Genomic DNA, 20,221 nt, shown 5'->3' with positions numbered 1-20,221 from the left:
TTGACATGCATCACTTGACGAAAGGCCCCAGTCGATTGCACAGGCTTCAGAGAGGCGGAGAGCTCCAGCTAGCTTATCTTATCAGCTTTGTTATTAAGCGCCATCAAACGGCCCATCAAAAACGCATTAGGCTACAATAGAGAAGCTGTCAGAGTGCCACATTAAAGCACGCCAGCTACAGAAATACTGCTGATTGAAATGTGTGCATATGCCAATATTGGGAAAACTTCCGCAGCCAATTCGAACCGGCTCTCTGAGGTCGAATTCTACACTGAAAAGCAGAAATGTTACAGATTATGCTCGCTAATTTACACTACAGTGTCGGTTAAAGGGATTGCGTAAGTGCTATTTTGTTGCTTAAAGTCTACAAAATGTACTCTCAGAACTACACCTCTTTTCTACCAGGACAGTGCCGGTACTGGTGCTGAGCCAGTTCTGCCTTGGCGCCTTTTGAGAACCGAATATTACAGAGAGGAAGTTAAGGTTATTTCTGCTGAAGTGTTTGTCATTGAAAAGATTTGTCTTTGGACGTGGTAAAGAGAAAAGTCCAGGCTTTTTAGGAGGCTATGTTTTGTTACACATAAAGACAAATTAAAACGAACCTAACTGACAAAAAATATCACAGTCTACACTGTAAAAAATGTCCGTAGAATTAACAGTGAATTTATGTAAAATCATGACATAAAAAAACTGTAAATACAAAAACAATGAAGCAGTGTGTAATTTACATCAATATACTGTAAAACTCCTAACCAAATACCACTGTTAATTTAACAGTTGAATTGATCATATTTTTTTGTGGAATTTACAAATTGTTGTAGTTTAAACATAGACAAACTGTAATACTAAAACAGAATGTGATAGTTAAAATTACATCATTGCCCTGTTAAAAAAAATAAAATAACAGCCACTGTCATGGCTCAGTTGACTAAGGCGCCATACCATGAATCCGGGGATCTGGGTTTGATTCCGACCCAAGGTCATTTCCCAATCTCTCTCCAGCTCATTTCCTGTCTCTACACTGTCCTATCCAATAAAGGTGAACAAAGCCCCTCCAAAAAAATCTGTCTAGTAGATCATTGCTTGTAACCATTTTGAATCATTGTTTATTGTACAATCAATATCCGTAAAATTAACAGTTATGTATTGATTATTGTACATTGAATACCTGTAAAATTTACATTCAGTTATCATTAATTGTACTGTACATGGAATCCCAGTGAAATGTACACGTTATTCTGTAATGTTGTTTACATTTCACTGTATTTTTAACAGGATTATTCTGGCAACCACAGCTGCCAGTGTTTTTCCGTAAAAACAACGGATTTTTTTTTTTACAGTGTATAAAATATATAATCTTTAAAAAGTGCTTGAAAAACCATTAAAAAATCCTTAAAACTGAACTTGGTTATGAGTGCTAGTAATAACTAAGGTGTTAAAGTTCACAGGAAAGACACTTCTTATGTCGCATTTACATCGCGTTAGACTTTTTTTTTCCCCACCCATCTTAGTTTTTAGTTTAGCCCCTTATGTAACCGCCAGTATTTCTATTGTTATTTTATTGCTATTCTATTAGGCACTGTTTTTTTGGCATTTATTTCTTGTACAGTTTTATTTTACATACACATTTATTTTGTTGTTTTTTAACATACTGTATTGTTATGGAGCGATTTTTGGCGCAAGAATTTCAAAGTTTTATCTTATCTTATTCCCAATTCTGGGATAACATTTGCGAGGAAAAAGAAAAAAAAATATCCAGACAGAATGCATCTGCTTTGCTTGTGTTCTATAAATTTGCTATTATAAACTCATTACATTTTGGACTTGAAGGTTGGCTGCATGTAGTGACTTCTAATTTCACTTACATTTCATCAAAAACGGTGGTGAATTAGTTTCAGTAGCCCCACCCATAATCAATGACATCAGTGGCTCCAACTTTGGGACCAGCAATTTTGTGTTTCTGACATTTTTTTTTTCACACTGTAAAAAATGATTCGTTGTTTTAACTTAAAAAAGTTAGTGCAAGGGTTGCCTTAAGGGCTGCCTTAAAATTTTGAGTTCACTGAAATTAATATAGTAAGTTCACAACAATTTAACTTACTATGTGAATTCCAGTGAACTCAAAATTTTAAGGCAGCCCTTGCACCAACTTTTTTAAGTTAAAACAACAAATATTTTTTTTACAGTGCAGTCAAAATGCATGGGACTGGTTCTAGATTAGGTACTGGCACCAAGCTGGTGGCAAAGACCTACTAGAGCTCCTTCACCCATTTAATCCTAAAAACTTTTGAATTCATAATGAATAAAAAAGGTTTATATTTCTTGCTAAAAGTTAAACACATTAACAGCTATATGGAATAGATATAAACTTTCTGAGGGGTGGCACGGTAGTGTAGTGGTTAGTGCTGTCGCCTCACAGCAAGAAGGTCCGGGTTCGAGCCCCGTGGCTGGCGAGGGCCTTTCTGTGCGGAGTTTGCATGTTCTCCCCATGTCCGCGTGGGGGTGCTCCGGTTTCCCCCACAGTCCAAAGACATGCAGGTTAGGTTAACTGGTGACTCTAAATTGACCGTAAGTGTGAATGGTTGTCTGTGTCTATGTGTCAGCCCTGTGATGACCTGGCGACTTGTCCAGGGTGTACCCCGCCTTTCGCCCGTAGTCAGCTGGGATAGGCTCCAGCTTGCCTGCGACCCTGTAGAACAGGATAAAGCGGCTACAGATAATGAGATGAGATGAGATAAACTTTCTGAGAAGCCCATATTCATAGCTCATTATAACTGTGCTTATAATTCTGCAGAGGTTATAATAGTTCCTTGTAGGCATGGTTATAAACTCTAATAATGCCTCACGAAGTTCAGGTTACATTCTAGGTAACATTTTCTATAAAGACATTCTGTAAAATGACTTATGACTATATTCAGAACATGTTACAATGCACTGACAAGGCATTATACACATCATTTATAATTCATGCTTATAGCACCATATTTATATTTTCTCATGGGGAAGCCATGACTTAACGGTTAGAGAAGCTGCTTTGGGACCAAAAGGTTGCTGGTTCAATTCCCTGGACCAGCAGGAATGGCTGAAGTGCCCTTGAGCAAGGCACCGAACCCCCAACTGCTCCCCAGGCTGCTCTGGGTATGTTGTATATCGTTCTGGATAAGCGCGTCTGCTAAATGCCATTAACGTAATGTAATAGTGCACTATGCAAAGCAGGGCTTGGTGATATAATGTGTTACATATATATGCTTCTCATAGTGCATCATGTTAATGATTCATAAAGCATAATAAAGATCTTTAGCTCTCGTGCATTTTCATAAATCATTATATCAAAGTGCATAATGCCTTATAACATGGTATGACCATGTTCAGAGGTTATTAAAGATATGACCTTCACAGAAAGTGTTACTATATTCTATAAATAATTCATTGATGATTTGATGATAATTATGCTGTAATGAAAATGTTGCTATTCATTATCGTGCTATATGCTATAGTGGATAATCACTAAGCAATGGTAATATTCATGAATAATTATTAAAAATGTACAAAAAATAAACATAGGGTGTTTTTTCTAACACACCCTCAAATTACAAGGACACACACACACACACACACATTACAACTGCATTACATAACATACATTGCATTACAGCATACTAAGTTATCAAGGGATTATTTATTGCACATTTTGAGCTTTATAATGCATTATTATATTCCATAAAACAGCTTATTATGCTTAACGATTCCTTCATTACCAACTTGCAAAGAATTGTAAGAGCAGTTATAGTGGTTTATAAATATCAGCTTCACAGAAAGTGTTTGCAACATTTTATGTGGATGGTGTTAATGGACTTTACTACCAGATTTGGTGCATTGATATTTTAATAAGATTATATTATATTGATATCACCCTGACAGAACATTAATGATCACAGCTGAACACTGGGATAACTGTGTGCGTGCGTGCATGTGTGTGTGTGTGTGTGTGCGCACACCTAATTAGATGTTGATTACCATAACTATGCATCACTGCATGATTTCAATAATATTATTTTAGCCAATGAAGAAAATAATACTGTACTAGCTTACTGTACATTTTAAACATGTGAATGCAGATAATAATAATAATAATAATAATAATAATAATAATAATAATTATTATTATTATTATTATAATGGCACAGCGTATGCCTGGCTTTCTGTGTTTCACTGCTGGTGTCAGTGTTTCACACATCCACTAGGCCCATATGCCACTGCATTCTCGACCAGTACGAGTCCATCTGATGTGAACCAGCATCAAATCTGCATTTAATCTCTAGCACTCGAGTTACAATACACTCCATAAACACTCCAGAGTGCCATTCTCAGGTATGTAGTGTCTCGCCTGGTGTGCTAAGTGATCTGTGTAATATATATATATATATATATATATATATATATATATATATATATATATATATATATATAATACAAACTTTGCTATAGATTTCTATTTTATGATTTATACATTATCAAGTCAGTACAAAAACATTTTAGAGTCCAAACGTTTGTTTGTTTGTTTGTTTGTTTGTTTTCCATCACAAAATCAAATGTTACAGAAAAAAAAAAGAAGTTTGTATCTGAGCAGCGTATTCCATAAGAGAGCACTTTTCAGATTAAAAAAGAAAACATAATGAAGGCTGCTGGGTTTTGGTGCAAAATGAAGAAGTGAGTGCGACAGTCAAAGTGTCCAGAAGAACTGGGGCTGGTTCTGGAAGATGCTCAGGAAAACCTACAGATCATTTCCGCATAAAACTGCACTCACTGTACCTGAGACTACTATTTTATTTTAAAGCAAAGGGTCGTCTCACACCAAATATTGACTTCGTTTCATTTATCATGGCTTACTGTTTATAGTATTTTTTAAATGCTGAAATATTTCATTTCATTATTTTTTAAGTCATTTTTGTTCAACAGCATTTCTTTGCACGTATCTAAGACTTTTGCGCAGTACTGTGTATATATATATATATATATATATATATATATATATATATATATATATATATATATATACCCTTTCTGTCCATTTCCATGAAGAATAAAACACTTTGGGAGTGCTTTTATAGGAAAATAATCAACAACAGAGCGGTGTGATGCAGCTAAAGTTATAACTTTACATCAAACTGTTGCAAAACACTTACACTGGAGACTCCTTCCAAAATTCTATATGAACATTGCTTCATAGAAAATGTCACGATATCAAGAAATATACTCTTTTTTTTTTAAACCTCTTTTGGCAGAGCATCTATCATACAAATCCACGTGTACATTGTCACCATAGAAATATTAATGTAAATATTGTAGTCAATCAGAACAGAGAATTCAACAGTGCTGTGCTAAAACACATGCTTACACACATCCATACATGTTTATCTTAAACAAAACAAAAACAAACAAACAACAAAGTTTATTGACACTGTCTCTCACAGCCATAAAGGTTGGTCCTGTCTTAATATTTATTCACAGTGTTCTCTTTTATTGACATTTACACCATCTCTCTCACACACACACACACACACACACACACACACACACACACACACACACACACATACACACACACACAGGTTGGCGAAAGCTTGCATGCTAAATGGCCCAAGTGGAGTGTCATCTGCTCTGTAGCGCCGCACGGTTGGACGCATGCTGTCTTGGACGTCCTGCTCAGCTTGTCTGCCAAGAACTATGACTCATGGGCAGTCGAGAAGATCTTCCCGTTAACCTTTTTGCTTAGAAATCTAATCCGGGATATATAATACATGTGTACAGAGCAGATATGATGGAAATGTCAATGATAAAGGGAAAAAAATACAGAAAGATGGCAAGCATGATGACAAAAAGTGGAATGCAGGGATGTTGGGTGAAATTAGTCCAGGGCTGGCATCACAAAGGGCTGCAGATGGAATATTGAAAGGTTACTTGGGTTACTCAGGCTCGCCTGTCTGTCACCTCTCCGCCTTCAGGGGGAACTAATCACTTCAGCCCATAATTACAGCCACAATGGAGTCCGTTAAAGAACCTGTAAGGGAAACCTGCGGCTGTTCAGATGCGGACAAGCCTTTCTTTTAATTAGACCCATCCATCTTAACCTTGTCTTCTAGAGGTGAGCTGGTGGTAACCAGGTCAAGCTATGAAAATGGGACACCCACACACACACATTTTTGTGTGTGCTACAGTGTAGACAGTAGCTGGCGGAACAGCCACGGCTCTGGCTCCAGCAGGGATTTGTAGGTGAATAGATGACTTTTTTTAAAGTAACAGAATACTTGAAAGTCACAATGGGAACCCAACTCTGCACATATCAATGGTATGTGAAACAAAATGTCAAGAAAAAAATGTACTGTAAGCATGCTCGCCAACCAGCTGCTGGAGTGTGTTTTTTGTCAGAAACTGTGTATTGGAGTGACGTATGTATACTGCTTCTCCGAATCAGTGCATTGCAAATCTGGACCTTATATACCAGTATATTAACTGATTTAAAAAAAAAAAAGTTTCTTAAAATGTTCTTATCAAGGTCACATTTATCATGACCTCATTCCTGAACACTTTTTCAAGTCAAGTCAAGTCAAGTTTATTGTCAAATATGCTATACATGCTCGACATACAGCACAGATGAAATTTCAGTCCTCTCTGACCCACGGTGCAAACAGGCAATGCGATAAATAAAAATAAAAATAGAATAATTGAAAAAACAAACAATATAAACAGTATAAACACTCTAGATAAGAACTAGACATAGACTAAACACTCAGACAAACAATATAAACAGTATAAACATTCTAGATAAGAACTAGACATAGACTAAACACTCAGACAAACAATATAAACAGTATCAATAAACAGTATAAACACTCTAGATAAGAACTAGACATAGACTAAACACTATATCTATATCATGCATTCATAAGGAAGGCATTATATGCATTGTTCTAATCATTAACGAATATACGTTGCATTAACATACAGCTTAATAAATAATGTTACTAACAATATTTACAAAAGTAATGTCAATAATATTTGCAATAATAACAGTAATATTTATATCACCAAGATCAAAGAAACCAAGCTCACCTTTGGAGAGGGTTATGAATCCTTGATTTTTTTTTAAAGAAATATTTTTTAAATTCCTTTTTTCTATAACAGTATATTAGGGCCATTGTAGATTAAAAAGTACTGAGCTGAGGGAGGGGCTAATATGCAGAAAAACCCTCAGAATTTCCAAGGTGAAGAATTCTTTTTGTGAGGGAAAAAAAAACCCTCAGATATTTTCAGGGACAACAATCACATGCCTCCTGGCTGCAGTGCATTCTGAGAAATGTAGTTGAAAATCTCTTAGCAGTTTATTATTTTATACTGTGCGATCAAGGAGGAAAGACTGAAGTTCATGTAACTTTCGGCTCAGCCATGGTGTCTGTGGGATGATGACCTTGAGCCAACCTTGCAAATTTGGCCTGATGGGTTTTATTGTCTCCTCCTGCACATGTCTTTGTTAGTCATTGTTTTCTGTTTTTAATCTCAAAATAATAATTCTGCGTGTACTATTGATTTTGTATTATGAATGTTTTTAATGTGCAGATAGATAGATAGATAGATAGATAGATAGATAGATAGATAGATAGATAGATAGATAGATAGATAGAAGCAATCTGGTTCCTTGACTAAAAAAACAAAAACAATTTTTCTGAATTTTTTTCTCCTACATTTATGACTTCATATTCTCAGAGAATAGCCTGTCTGGGTTTTTTTTTTTAAATCTTTATAAAGCTGCGACTTTAAGGTTGGAAATTCTGAGTTTTTTATTTCTTTTTTTTCTCATATTATAAGCCCCTCCCTCAGCTCCATATTTTTTTTCCCTTCGATGGGCCAAATATGGCATCGTATTTTTCAATTTCTAAAACAAGGGGAAATATACAGTATTTATAAAATTGTATTAATAAAGCATTAGTTATTTATATCAATATACAACAGATTAAAATATAAGAAATAAAACATTTGATATGTTGTTGGTATAATCAACTTAAAAATGTCTCACTTTACTTAGAGCTCACAAATACAAATTCTAATTTATTATATTTAGGTGATATCACATGCCTCTCAATAACTGAGTCAGAAATGGAAATCGATAGACATTAAATACAGTTATTATTATTATTATTATTATTATTATTATTATTATTATTATTTTAAGAAATATTCAAGGCAGTTGTCATTTTGTAAAATGAGATATGACAAAACCATTGGCAAGAGTAAGTACCTGTAGTGCATAATTAAAATATTTCAAAATAGAACAATATTAGAAAAAGGATGATGTGAGAAACTCATTTGAAAACCATAACACTTACAGTGTAATGGTTGGAGATTTTTGTTTTCCATCATCTCATCTCATCTCATCTCATCTCATTATCTGTAGCCGCTTTATCCTGTTCTACAGGGTCGCAGGCAAGCTGGAGCCTATCCCAGCTGACTACGGGCGAAAGGCGGGGTACACCCTGGACAAGTCGCCAGGTCATCACAGGGCTGACACATAGACACAGACAACCATTCACACTCACATTCACACCTACGGTCAATTTAGAGTCACCAGTTAACCTAACCTGCATGTCTTTGGACTGTGGGGGAAACCGGAGCACCTGGAGGAAACCCACGCGGATACGGGGAGAACATGCAAACTCCGCACAGAAAGGCCCTCGCCGGCCACGGGGCTCGAACCCGGACCTTCTTGCTGTGAGGCGACAGCGCTAACCACTACACCACCGTGCCACCCAACCTGGTAAATAATATATTTATTTTTTCTTTACAAAATTCTAACAGAAAACGAGAGCGCCTGAAAAGGAAAACCGAGGCGGGCTGAGGCGAGCTGCCATTTTGAATCCTCAATCACAGCTGTAGTGCAAATGGCTTCCTCCTCGGTATACAAGTGCACTTCCATGGCAGGAAAAAAACTACATTTTGCCGCCTATGTAGTCCCCTATTTATACAAAATTGAGTCATTCAGGATTCAGGCATGCTTTTGCTCGGCGTTAGCAATAGTTACAGGTTTTTAGCTTTCTCCTGAAATGTTTTCTTTTATTTCTTCTTCCTCAGGGTAGTAAAACTCGCTTTCGCCGTGAACACTGTCGTTATCGCTATCCATGCTGTAAATGTTAATGCTATTCTCCTGAGAAATTCGAAAATAAATGTTGACAAAAATTGCTACTATGTTTGTTGTTGTTGTGAACGAGCGAGTCGCCAGAGGTCCGTATCTGGGGTCCATATCTGGGGTCCGTATCGTAGGATATGGGCCTGCTCGCCAGCCAATCAGAGCGCGGGATTTGATGGAAACCGGACCGCAAAAAAAATAAAGAGATTTATGTCACAGTTTTGGTTCTCCGTGTCCCGGATGGAGCGCGTATGAAAAATATGAGTGGTGTATTTCCCAGTTAAACACTCGTGTCTGTATAATATAACGTCCTGAGGTCCGTATTTGTACAAATCATACAAAATTTACAGTTTTGTGATACAAATGAATGAGTGTTACATATATTCCAAAATGAAAGCTGAAGCAAACTGTGAGAGGCTCGTTTGTGTGTGTGTGTGTGTGTGTGTGTGTGTGTGTGTGTGTGTGTGTGTGTGTGGTTACACTTGTAAGTGTGATGTACTGCTCAGTGTTTCTTCACTATATATACTTTTATACATGTGTGTCATGTCAGCATGTGCTTTGTGTGTACATCGGTGTGTGTAAGTCGTCTTGTATATCAGAACAGCAGTGTGTCATCCTGTACCAATAAAACACACCTTCCACCAAAGCCGTGTACGTGAGGCTCAGAGCGCCATGATCAAAAGTAGTTTGTTTTCACACTGGCAACTTGGGAGACCGAGACACAGTCCTTATCCCTGCAGAGTACACACACACACACACACACACACACACACACACACCACACATATATACTCCTGACTGATCAGCTCTCTAGAGATACCTGCTCCCTGTACACGTGTGTGTGTGTGTGTGTGTATGTGTGTGTGTGTGTGTGTGTACTGTTTTATCGTTGCTCATCCTGTCTGTCACCATCTCCTCCTCTCTCTCAGCTAGCTCAGCCTGACAGTGATGTGTCTTGTCACCTTTGCAGGATCGGCAGCCTCAAATGAAAGCGGGGTGTGACGGGACAGGGCCTTCCTGTCTGCCAAAGTCACCTGCCACTCCTTTATATTCTCTCTTCACTTGCATCTTTTTCTTTCCTCCTTTCCTCTTTCGCTTTTCCTTTCTCTCTCCTTCTCTCCCTCTCTGACCCATGGTACACGGTGCATTCTTTTAACTCCTGCGCCTCAGCACGCTCGTATATTATTCATAAGTCTGCGCCATGCGAGGCAGCGTCGAGTGGCAGAAGTAATAAGGTACTGAACTGGGGAGGAAGGTAACGACTCGGCAGCTAGACGGGGAATGCGTGCACACACATGAGCACACACACATATGAGCACACACACACACATATGCCACTTCTGTTTGTGCATGGATATCTACTCGCTTGGAATCCTTGCCTCACTCTGTCTCCCTCTCTCCACCTGTCCCTTTGTTTCTCCATCTCTTGCCATCCTGTGCTAGATGAGCTTAGAAGGACAAAACCATCTGTGTGGAGTTGTTTTGGGGGAGAAGGTGTGTTTTGTTGTCGAGGAACACTCAGAAAAAGCCCAGCTGTGCTTTAAGTTTTCGCAGGTTTTGTTTTGCAGGTGACTGAAACGCAACGCAGAACCTGTTCTTTTCTTAGTGGGACAGGTGAGAGACGGGGGAACACTGTAGGGTTTTTTTTTTAATATATATTTTTTGTCGTACACTGTTTCCAGGAAGAGAAAAGGGCTGGGGGAAGAAGAAAGTAGTGACAGGTATGTGTGTGGAATAAAGGCGTACACAATACACACGATGCAGCCATAATATGTTTCAGAGACATGGTTCGAAAGCGTTTTATTGGTGTCTGTTTGACAAGTTTCTCCGAGTCCAGTCTTCACCTGCTACAGAGCACACTACTACTACTACTACTACTACTATTAATAATAATAATAATAATCTCATCTCATTATCTCTAGCCGCTTTATCCTGTTCTACAGGGTCGCAGGCAAGCTGGAGCCTATCCCAGCTGACTACAGGCGAAAGGCGGGGTACACCCTGGACAAGTCGCCAGGTCATCACAGGGCTGACACATAGACACAGACAACCATTCACACTCACATTCACACCTACGGTCAATTTAGAGTCACCAGTTAACCTAACCTGCATGTCTTTGGACTGTGGGGGAAACCGGAGCACCCGGAGGAAACCCACGCGGACACGGGGAGAACATGCAAACTCCACACAGAAAGGCCCTCGCCGGCCACGGGGCTCGAACCCGGACCTTCTTGCTGTGAGGCGACAGCACTAACCACTACACCACCGTGCCGCCCCTATTATTATTATTATTATTAAAGGAGTGGCTACTTAACAGTTATTCCACTCAGTCTCATTGTACATGAGCTAATTCGTAGCACTGAGTCGACTATAATCCATGTGCGACGAGAGTGAGTGGAATAACTGTTTTATTCTATCCACAGTCACTGGATTTTTAGAAACGGAGCATTTTTATTTTTACTTTCTGCAAATTCGATAAATAAAAACTTTATACAAAACATCCGACAAAATCATTTCCTCTTAGAATGTAAACAAACCACCGAAATGACAGGAGCTGTTTGTTGAAAATGTGCTAGTAATAGTTCATTCATCTCATTATCTCTAGCCGCTTTATCCTGTTCTACAGGGTCGCAGGCAGGCTGGAGCCTATCCCAGCTGACTACGAGTGAAAGGCGGGGTACACCCTGGACAAGTCGCCAGGTCATCACAGGGCTGACACATAGACACAGACAACCATTCACACTCACATTCACACCTACGGTCAATTTAGAGTCACCAGTTAACCTAACCTGCATGTCTTTGGACTGTGGGGGAAACCGGAGCACCCGGAGGAAACCCACGCGGACACGAGGAGAACATGCAAACTCCGCACAGAAAGGCCCTCGCCGGCCACGGGGCTCGAACCCGGACCTTCTTGCTGTGAGGCGACAGCGCTAACCACTACACCACCGTGCCGCCCTGCTAATAATAATTATTCTTGAAAATTTTTTAAAAAGATACGATATTACCATCAAACACTTTCATTCCATTTACTTTTTTATTTTTAATTTTTTGGGGTTTTGTTTTCGAGTAGAGTTTTTATTTCATCCTCGGTTGGTTCAGCAACACGCTCCGCCATTTTGTTTTTCCTCTACTCACGGTATCCTTGACTTGCAAATGATGTCAAAGCAAAATAGAAACTTGGATGTCGGCCATGTTGGTGGAGAGACAAATGCGGGGTCAAGCGACATTCCATACAAAACATAATCATGCGTGCACGACTCTCTTTGTTTTTCCACTGCTTTAAGCGTTCTTTTAGCTCTGCCATATCTTTGTGCTGTATATGGTTGTGTTCACAACAGTACTCGTGACCGTGGCATGTTCTAATTTTTTAAAATTCCATCCGTGATTCGGAAAGAGGGCGAGGAAACTCTGAGGCTTAGTACGGAGAGGAGACGAGCACGGCTGAACAACATCGGCAGGGCTGATCGAACAGAGGCTAAAACCAAAACAGCTCGTGTTTGCAGTGATCATTTTATCTCAGGTGAGATTCAAAAGCTTTCTCAGTAATATCATGGAAGAATTTTATTTCGTGTTGGTAGAATTTTGCTATAAAATGGGCGTTCTCTTGTCATGGTGCACGCGGTCGTTGTTATTTTAACATGTGTACCGGTATTACGATTTTGCTTCTAGGAGCGCCAGCAAAATTATACGATAGAAACAATCCAGACTGGGCACCCAATCAGAACATGGGCTACATTTTGTCCAAGGTCAGACTTGATTCTTCGGCAGCCAAACCAGATAGAATGCGACATCTGGGTACTCGATGGTTGGTTGACGGATCTTATCTTCAGAAAAGTCTGACTTTTTAAAATAATATGGGTCAAAACCCACACATATCTATCTTCTCTTTGTATCAAATCTTTGCTTGACCGTTCAAATCGTGGTAATAGCAAAATAATTTAGTATTGTTTACAGACACTTTCAGTGGCTGCCATCCTAGGTGCTTTGTATATCCACCATCATGGCGGTCGCTTATGACGTAGCACATTTTGATCATGTGGTTGCAAGTCATCTATATGAGCTGATAGCCTAGTAGTAGAGTAGCCAATCAGAGCATGTGATTGCTCATGTCCAGTGAATATGGATAGAATAAATATGAATATATTGAGGCCACGAGTTCATATTTCAAGGCCACAGTCTAAGTTGCGGTGACGAATTGTGTAACTTGAGTCCACGATTTAATAGGTTGTGGAATGTCATACTTCATACAAGGCCTCGAGTGAAGTACTTGAAAGGCATGAATAAAAAGAAAAAGTCTATTTGCTTTGAGAATGCAAGTGACATAGGTTAATGGTATCAAAAGTGAAGTGTAATATTATTACTAATTTCTGTGTTTAGGTTAATGTGGCCATCTTGATCTAATTCAGTAGGTTTCTCTGATTTTCACTCATTTTAAAATACAATAGTTAATCAAAGTTACGCTCTTCTTAGCAAGTGGTTTTAATATATTACATTGTGATGAATAGTTAATTAATCAATAACTACCACCAAGCCATGTCAATACCTCAACCCAAATAATATCTGTCTGTTGTTAGACCACTGAAGAGTAGTCTATAGATAGTTTTCACTGACGTCACGGCATTCCAGGGAACGCCCCCCAGCCGCCATCTTGCGGGGCAAACAAAACGGACCATCGCCACTACCGGCTACATTATCTCGGACGAATTTATGAAGTTATATAGTCAGTTTTCTAAAATAAAGATCAATGTCGGCAAAATCAAGCAAACAGAAGTATATAGATACATTAGACGACATCTCACGACAATGGTATGCAGCCAAACTGGCCTTGATTGGGGGAATTGACCCCTACGAAGTGGACAAAGATGCATTTTCAAGTGACTATGCAGGGCTGCCAAAGCCTGAAACTGTCAAAGCCTGAAACTGACTTCATCAAACTTTAAAGGCTGTCTGATATATACAACTTTATATATTCACAGCGCGCCTTTTGGCGGATGCCACCTGAATCACGCAGATCCGATTTTTTTTTTTTTTTGGGGGGGGGGGGGGGGGTTTGGAGTGTCTGATTATAATTTCAAAGTAAATTCTGTATTATATTACTAAATAAGCAAATCCGTTACAGTCCATGAAACAGGAAGTATAAGGATGAGAAAAAAAACGGTTTAAATCGGAAAGCTGCGCACATTTGCGCAGTCCTGCACACCGCTCGGGCTGCGCAAATGTGCGCAGCTTTCTGATTTAAACTGTTTTTTTTTCTCATCCTTATACTTCCTGTTTCATGGACTGTAACGTATTTGCTTATTTAGTAATTTTAATACAGAATTTACTTTGAAATTATAATCAGACACTCCAACGCCCCCCCTAAAAAAAAATCGGATCTGCGCGATTCAGGCGGCATCCGCCAAAAGGCGCGCTGTTTGCATCCCAAACACAAATCAAATCATACAGAATAGACCTAAAATGTTTTTCAAAAATGACCCTTGCGTGAGTGAAGTGACAAGTGTCAAATAGAAACGTGACAAACGAGCGATATTAAGTGTACATTACAATGTAAACGTACACTCAGCGGTTCCAGTTAGGCATTCTCCAGAGACTGTTCACATGATGTTTTGGTTTCCAAAAACAAACTTAAACACAATTGATTGTTTATTTAAACAACTTACCACTTATAAAATGATCGGAGCAGACTTTGCTGTGTTTGGAAGGTTGATAATCCTTGCGGTTGATTCTCGCAAGCCATAGAGTTCTCCTTTGTATGCTGAGTTTCTTTGTTTGCTCGTCTTCGTGCTCCCGTACAGTGGGAATTCCATAAAAGCTCCGCTTGACTTCATCATCTGACCTATTACGACAGCCGTGAATACAACAGGTGTGCACCATTGCTAGCTTTAAATAGCCTGCTTGGGTTCTTTTGAAGACTTTGTACTCGCGCGTTACAATGTGTGCTCAGTGACCCGTACGGTAAGCTTGACCCGCAAGATGGCCGCCACTAGGGAATCCCCGACTCTGTGACGTCATGTGAAAACTATCTATTATTCTGAGGAAAGGGCATGAAATGTTTTTGTTTAGCACAGAGTCGGTAAAACAGTACGTGATAAAATGGTCAATGAATGTCGATGATATGTTCTAGTAATATTAGCATATTGAAAAGTTACTACAGTATTACAGTATGTGTTTATAACATCCATCCATCCATTATCTACATACATGCTTATCCATCAGGATCACAGGGGAAGCTAGATCCAATCTCATCTGAGTTCATGCGAGAGGTGGGGTACACCCTGGACAGGTCACAAATCTATCCCAGGGCTCATTACCTCTGCCAAATTTGTTGGAGGAGGTTATGTTTTCACCTCCATTTGTTTCTTTGTTTATTTGTTCATTCCCAACGTAACTCAAGAAGTAGTGAATGGATTTGGGTTCAATTTTGAAGAAAGGTGAGCCATGGGCCAAGGAAGAATTGATTAGATTTTGATTCAAGTCTGGATATGTATGCGGATCCAGGATTTTTTTTTTTTTTGTCTGTTCACAACATAACTCAAAAAGTAGTGAACGGATTTGGATGAAATTTGGTGGAGAGCTTTAGTATTATCCTAGGTTCAAGTCATTTGATTCTGATGATGATACGGTAATATGTGGCTTATGGAGTGCCCTTCTAGAATGAAACATGTATTTTTAAATGACCAGCCTATTAACCCTTTCATGCAGAAATAGTTCGAAAACAGATCCAGATTCCTTACAGCCTTTTTTTAAATCATGTGTTATAAAGTAAATAGATTGACATACATACATACATACATACATACATACAGACAGACATGGGAATACTATGAGTTAAAAAAAACCAAAGGTATTATATATATTATGTCTGAAATAAGGGCGGCACGGTGGCATAGTGGTTAGCGCTGTCGCCTCACAGCAAGAAGGTCCAGGTTCAAGCCCCATGGCCGGCGAGGGCCTTTCTGTGCGGAGTTTGCATGTTCTCCCCGTGTCCGCGTGGGGTTTCCTCCGGGTGCTCTGGTTTCCCCCACAGTCCAAAGACATGCAGGTTAGGTTAACTGGTGACTCTAAATTGACCGTAGGTTTGAATGTGAATGGTTGTCTGTGTCTATGTGCCAGCCCTGTGATGACCTGGCGACTTGTCCAGGGTGTATCCCGCCTTTCACCCGTAGTCAGCTGGGATAGGCTCCAGCTCGCCTGCGACCCTGTAGAATAGGATAAAGCTGCTAGAGATAATGAGATGAGATGAGATGTCTGAAATAAATAATAAACAATAAATAAAACATTCAGATATGAAGTATTTCATGGCGATGAGCAAAATTCTAAAATTTACTGCTATTAGAGAAAATATTCTTGACATTTACAAAATATTCACTGCTTAAACTAAGACAGGTTTCATGTAGCTGATTTGGAGGTAATAAATACTATTCATTCATTCTCTATAAAGTTTATCCATCGCAGGTTGGTGGGTGAGTTGGACTCAATCCCAGCTGACACTGGGTGGGAGGCGGGGTTCATCCTGGACAGGTCACCAGTCTATCACAGGGCTAACACAGAGAGACAAACAGTAATTCACACTCACATTCACACCTGTGGGCATTTTACAGTAGCCAGTTGACCTAATCTGCATGTCTTTGGACTGTTGGAGAAAACCAGAGCACCCGGAGGAAACCTGCACAGGCATGAGGAGGACCCCACACAGAAAGGCCCTATTTGACTGGCAGGTTTGAACCCAGAACCTTCTTGCTGTGAGGTGACAAAGTTAACCATTACATCCTGCACAAAAAAAAAAAAAAACAGAATTGATGATGATTTAGGTTGAATTACAATTATTTTTGTGATTTATGTTAGCTTTAAAAATAATAAATAAATAAATAAATAAATAAATACAGCCTTAAATTGAAAATCCACAAGCATGGATCATGTGCATGAAAGGGTTAAATAGTATTATATTAAATAGATGATATTTTCTCAAATACTTATAAAGTGTGTGATTTTAATTGATCATTTGAACCAGTCTGTCTAATTGTGTGATGATGAGGTTAAAGGGGGACGTGGCAGGATTTAATCTCCCAGAAGCCCCTGCTGAGGATCAGAGAGGACAGTGGGTGGTGGGGAGGTCACTAAGCCTGTGTGTGTGTGTGTGTGTGTGTGTGTGTGTGTGTGTACTCCACCACCTGTCCAAACAGTTTGACCTAGTGAAAAGAGAGAGCGCGAGCGAGCAGAAGCATAAACTAGACAAGCATTAACCCATCAATAAAACCTTCTCACCACCACTTAACATGAGCTATTGATCCAACACACACACACGGACAGGTATAGCCACTCGAGTGTGTGTCCATTTCCTATCGATTATCTCCAGTCTATTTTTATTGATCCTCACAGCCTCTTGAGTCTCAGCAGGGAACTCTTTAAACACTCATTTGAAATTATAATCCAGCACAGTAAACGTCATAATTGCCTCCACGGCCTTCCATACACTTCCACAGGCATTAGTCAATTCTGACCTCTTACTCTTCACCATTGCTGATGCGCTAATTGACAAAACACAATGCCAGTTCTGTAGGTGACGGCATTTATTTCTATAAACAATGAGATAAACATGTTATTAAACATTGATGAGACGCATAATAAAGGAGAATCGAGCAGAAAGCAGGTTCGGCTGGATGTGAAGATTAGGACCGTGGTGATAATGTATTAAGGGATTAGGATTGGCATATTGCTATTGATCACTTACTCTCTGAGGATAATGCTGTCCATGATGAAGTGCAGGGGTAAAAAAATCAGTATATTTTATTATAATGTAAGATCAGTATCAATATTAAACGAACTGAACTCTTTAGAGTCCAACTGGACTCCTTGATAACAACATCAATACATGATCTCAAACTACAAGTAATACTAATACTACACTACAACACTAATTATTTAATCCACATTCACTGGATATGAGCAATCACATGCTCTGATTGGCTACTCTACTGCTAGGCTATCAGCTCATATTGCTGGGTTTCAGTCACATGACTTTTCTTAGTGGTTTTACTGGAAGTGAAATAGCTGGGGGTCTAAACAGCTGCCGTAGTGCAAACAACTCACGATAATTTATCAGAGTACGCTCGTAATCTAGAAACCACTGCTGGCTTTAGATATATTCAGAAGATTGCTCTGTGCAATGGAATCGACGCCTACAGTCTGGGAAAGAAGGATTTGTTATACAATCTCGGAAACTACCCTTCAGTCGAGTTCCCCGACATCTCGAACTATCTGGTGTTGCAGACGTCCTTCTACACCGCAAAACAGATGAAAGCGTGGAAGAGTATGGAGGCTTACAACTTTTTTGTATGTGGCTGGGTAAAGGACCTCGGGATCAAGTCACTGCCGAATGAATCCTGTATTGTTTTTGCCCGTGTAAGTATTTTTTTAAGCTTTTCATTCACGTCTTTACAACGAAGCGCTGCAAGTTGAAGTGTAAACAAGCAGCAGTTGGCTTGATTCTCACTTGTGTTGGCTCTTATCTCTCAGCTAAATCATTCACAAAGATCATCAGAAACCCCTTTAAAGACCTGGATCTTAGTTAAACAAGACGGAAAAGTGATCACGGCGCACTGTAACTGTACGGCTGGGGAAGAATTTTGTTGCGACCTTCATGCATATGGACTTTGTGAGGAGTAAACAAAGAAACAGCTGGGACTTTAGCATTTCGTGACTAAAAAAAGTACCGTCAAATAACGACACATAGCAAGAAAAGTACTTGGAAAACACTAAGGACAGAGCTGAGAGGGAAATACAAACCTTTCACCAAGTGATCACTGCAAACTCGAGCACGCTTCGACTCGGCTCCCTTCGATTTCACTGAGAGGTTCAAAAGCCACCTTTCTCGACGTCTTTTTGTGAAATCCTGTGTTCGTTCACCCTTTTTTATTAGTTCACGGGGAACCCTGAAGAAACTTTTATCAGTTTCATGGTTTGATCGATTCGAACAACCTAAAACAACGCAAGCGTAAGGCATTTTTCATGCGAGCAATGCACCTTCTCCATACAAACACTTTGTCAACTGAGCTTTGGTAGACCACCAGCTAAAGTTTTGAATAATGAATGAGGCGGATGTGATGTCATGTGAAACCCAGCAATACCATGAGTCGAGAAAAACAAAATGGCGGAGCGTGTTGCTGAACCAACTGAGGACGAAATAAAAACTCTACTTGTTGCTTGTTTTGTATTTTTTTGGGGGTTTTGTTTTTAAGTAGAGTTTTTATTTCATCCTCAGTTGGTTCAGCAACACACTCCGCCATTGTGTTTTTCTCGACTCACGGTATAGAAGCTGAAATCCTAGTAGTAGAGTAGCCAATCAGAGTCCATAATTGCTCATATACAGTGAATGTGGATTGAAGAAATATATATATATATATATATATATATATATATATATATATATATATATATATATCTCAGAATAGTATTTACCAACCATTTTCTTCATTTAGCAAACTTTAAATCCAACAAACCACAACAGAGACGTTCAATTTCACCGCTGATTTTTTTTTTTTTTTACCGGAAATCGCGTTAGTAAACATGGACAGTATAAAATACGGACATTCACTCTGCTGCGGATATCAATACGGGTGGAGACGTACCTTTTGTTTGCACCACTCTTGTACACGTTTACGGTGAACATTAAATGTTTTTGCAGCTAAGTGTTTTGCCTTTCTGCTCTGCCAGTTCTACAACCTTTAACTTAAAACTAGCGGTGAAGGATCGTTTTGAGGACGACATTTTGTTTTGTGAGCTCATAAACATCGACGATGACGTGAATTGTGACGTCACTACAAATAGTTTACTTACCAATGTTATCCTTATAAGCGAGCTGGACATTGTTTAATTGACTTTTTGGACATATAACTGTATTTTCATGTGTTTCAAAATAAATGTTTTAAATTCCGATGATGTTGTCATGTTCGATTTTTGTCATTTAAGGGTCGAAATTGACACTCCCCCTTCATGTTTTGCATCGCGCCCGGGCGCGTTTATTAGAATAAATACGGT

The sequence above is a fragment of the Neoarius graeffei genome, chromosome 27, assembly GCF_027579695.1.
Source record: "Neoarius graeffei isolate fNeoGra1 chromosome 27, fNeoGra1.pri, whole genome shotgun sequence".
Taxonomy (NCBI): domain Eukaryota; kingdom Metazoa; phylum Chordata; class Actinopteri; order Siluriformes; family Ariidae; genus Neoarius; species Neoarius graeffei.
The sequence above is the reverse complement of the archived record's forward strand: the minus strand, read 5'-3'. Positions refer to the sequence as shown.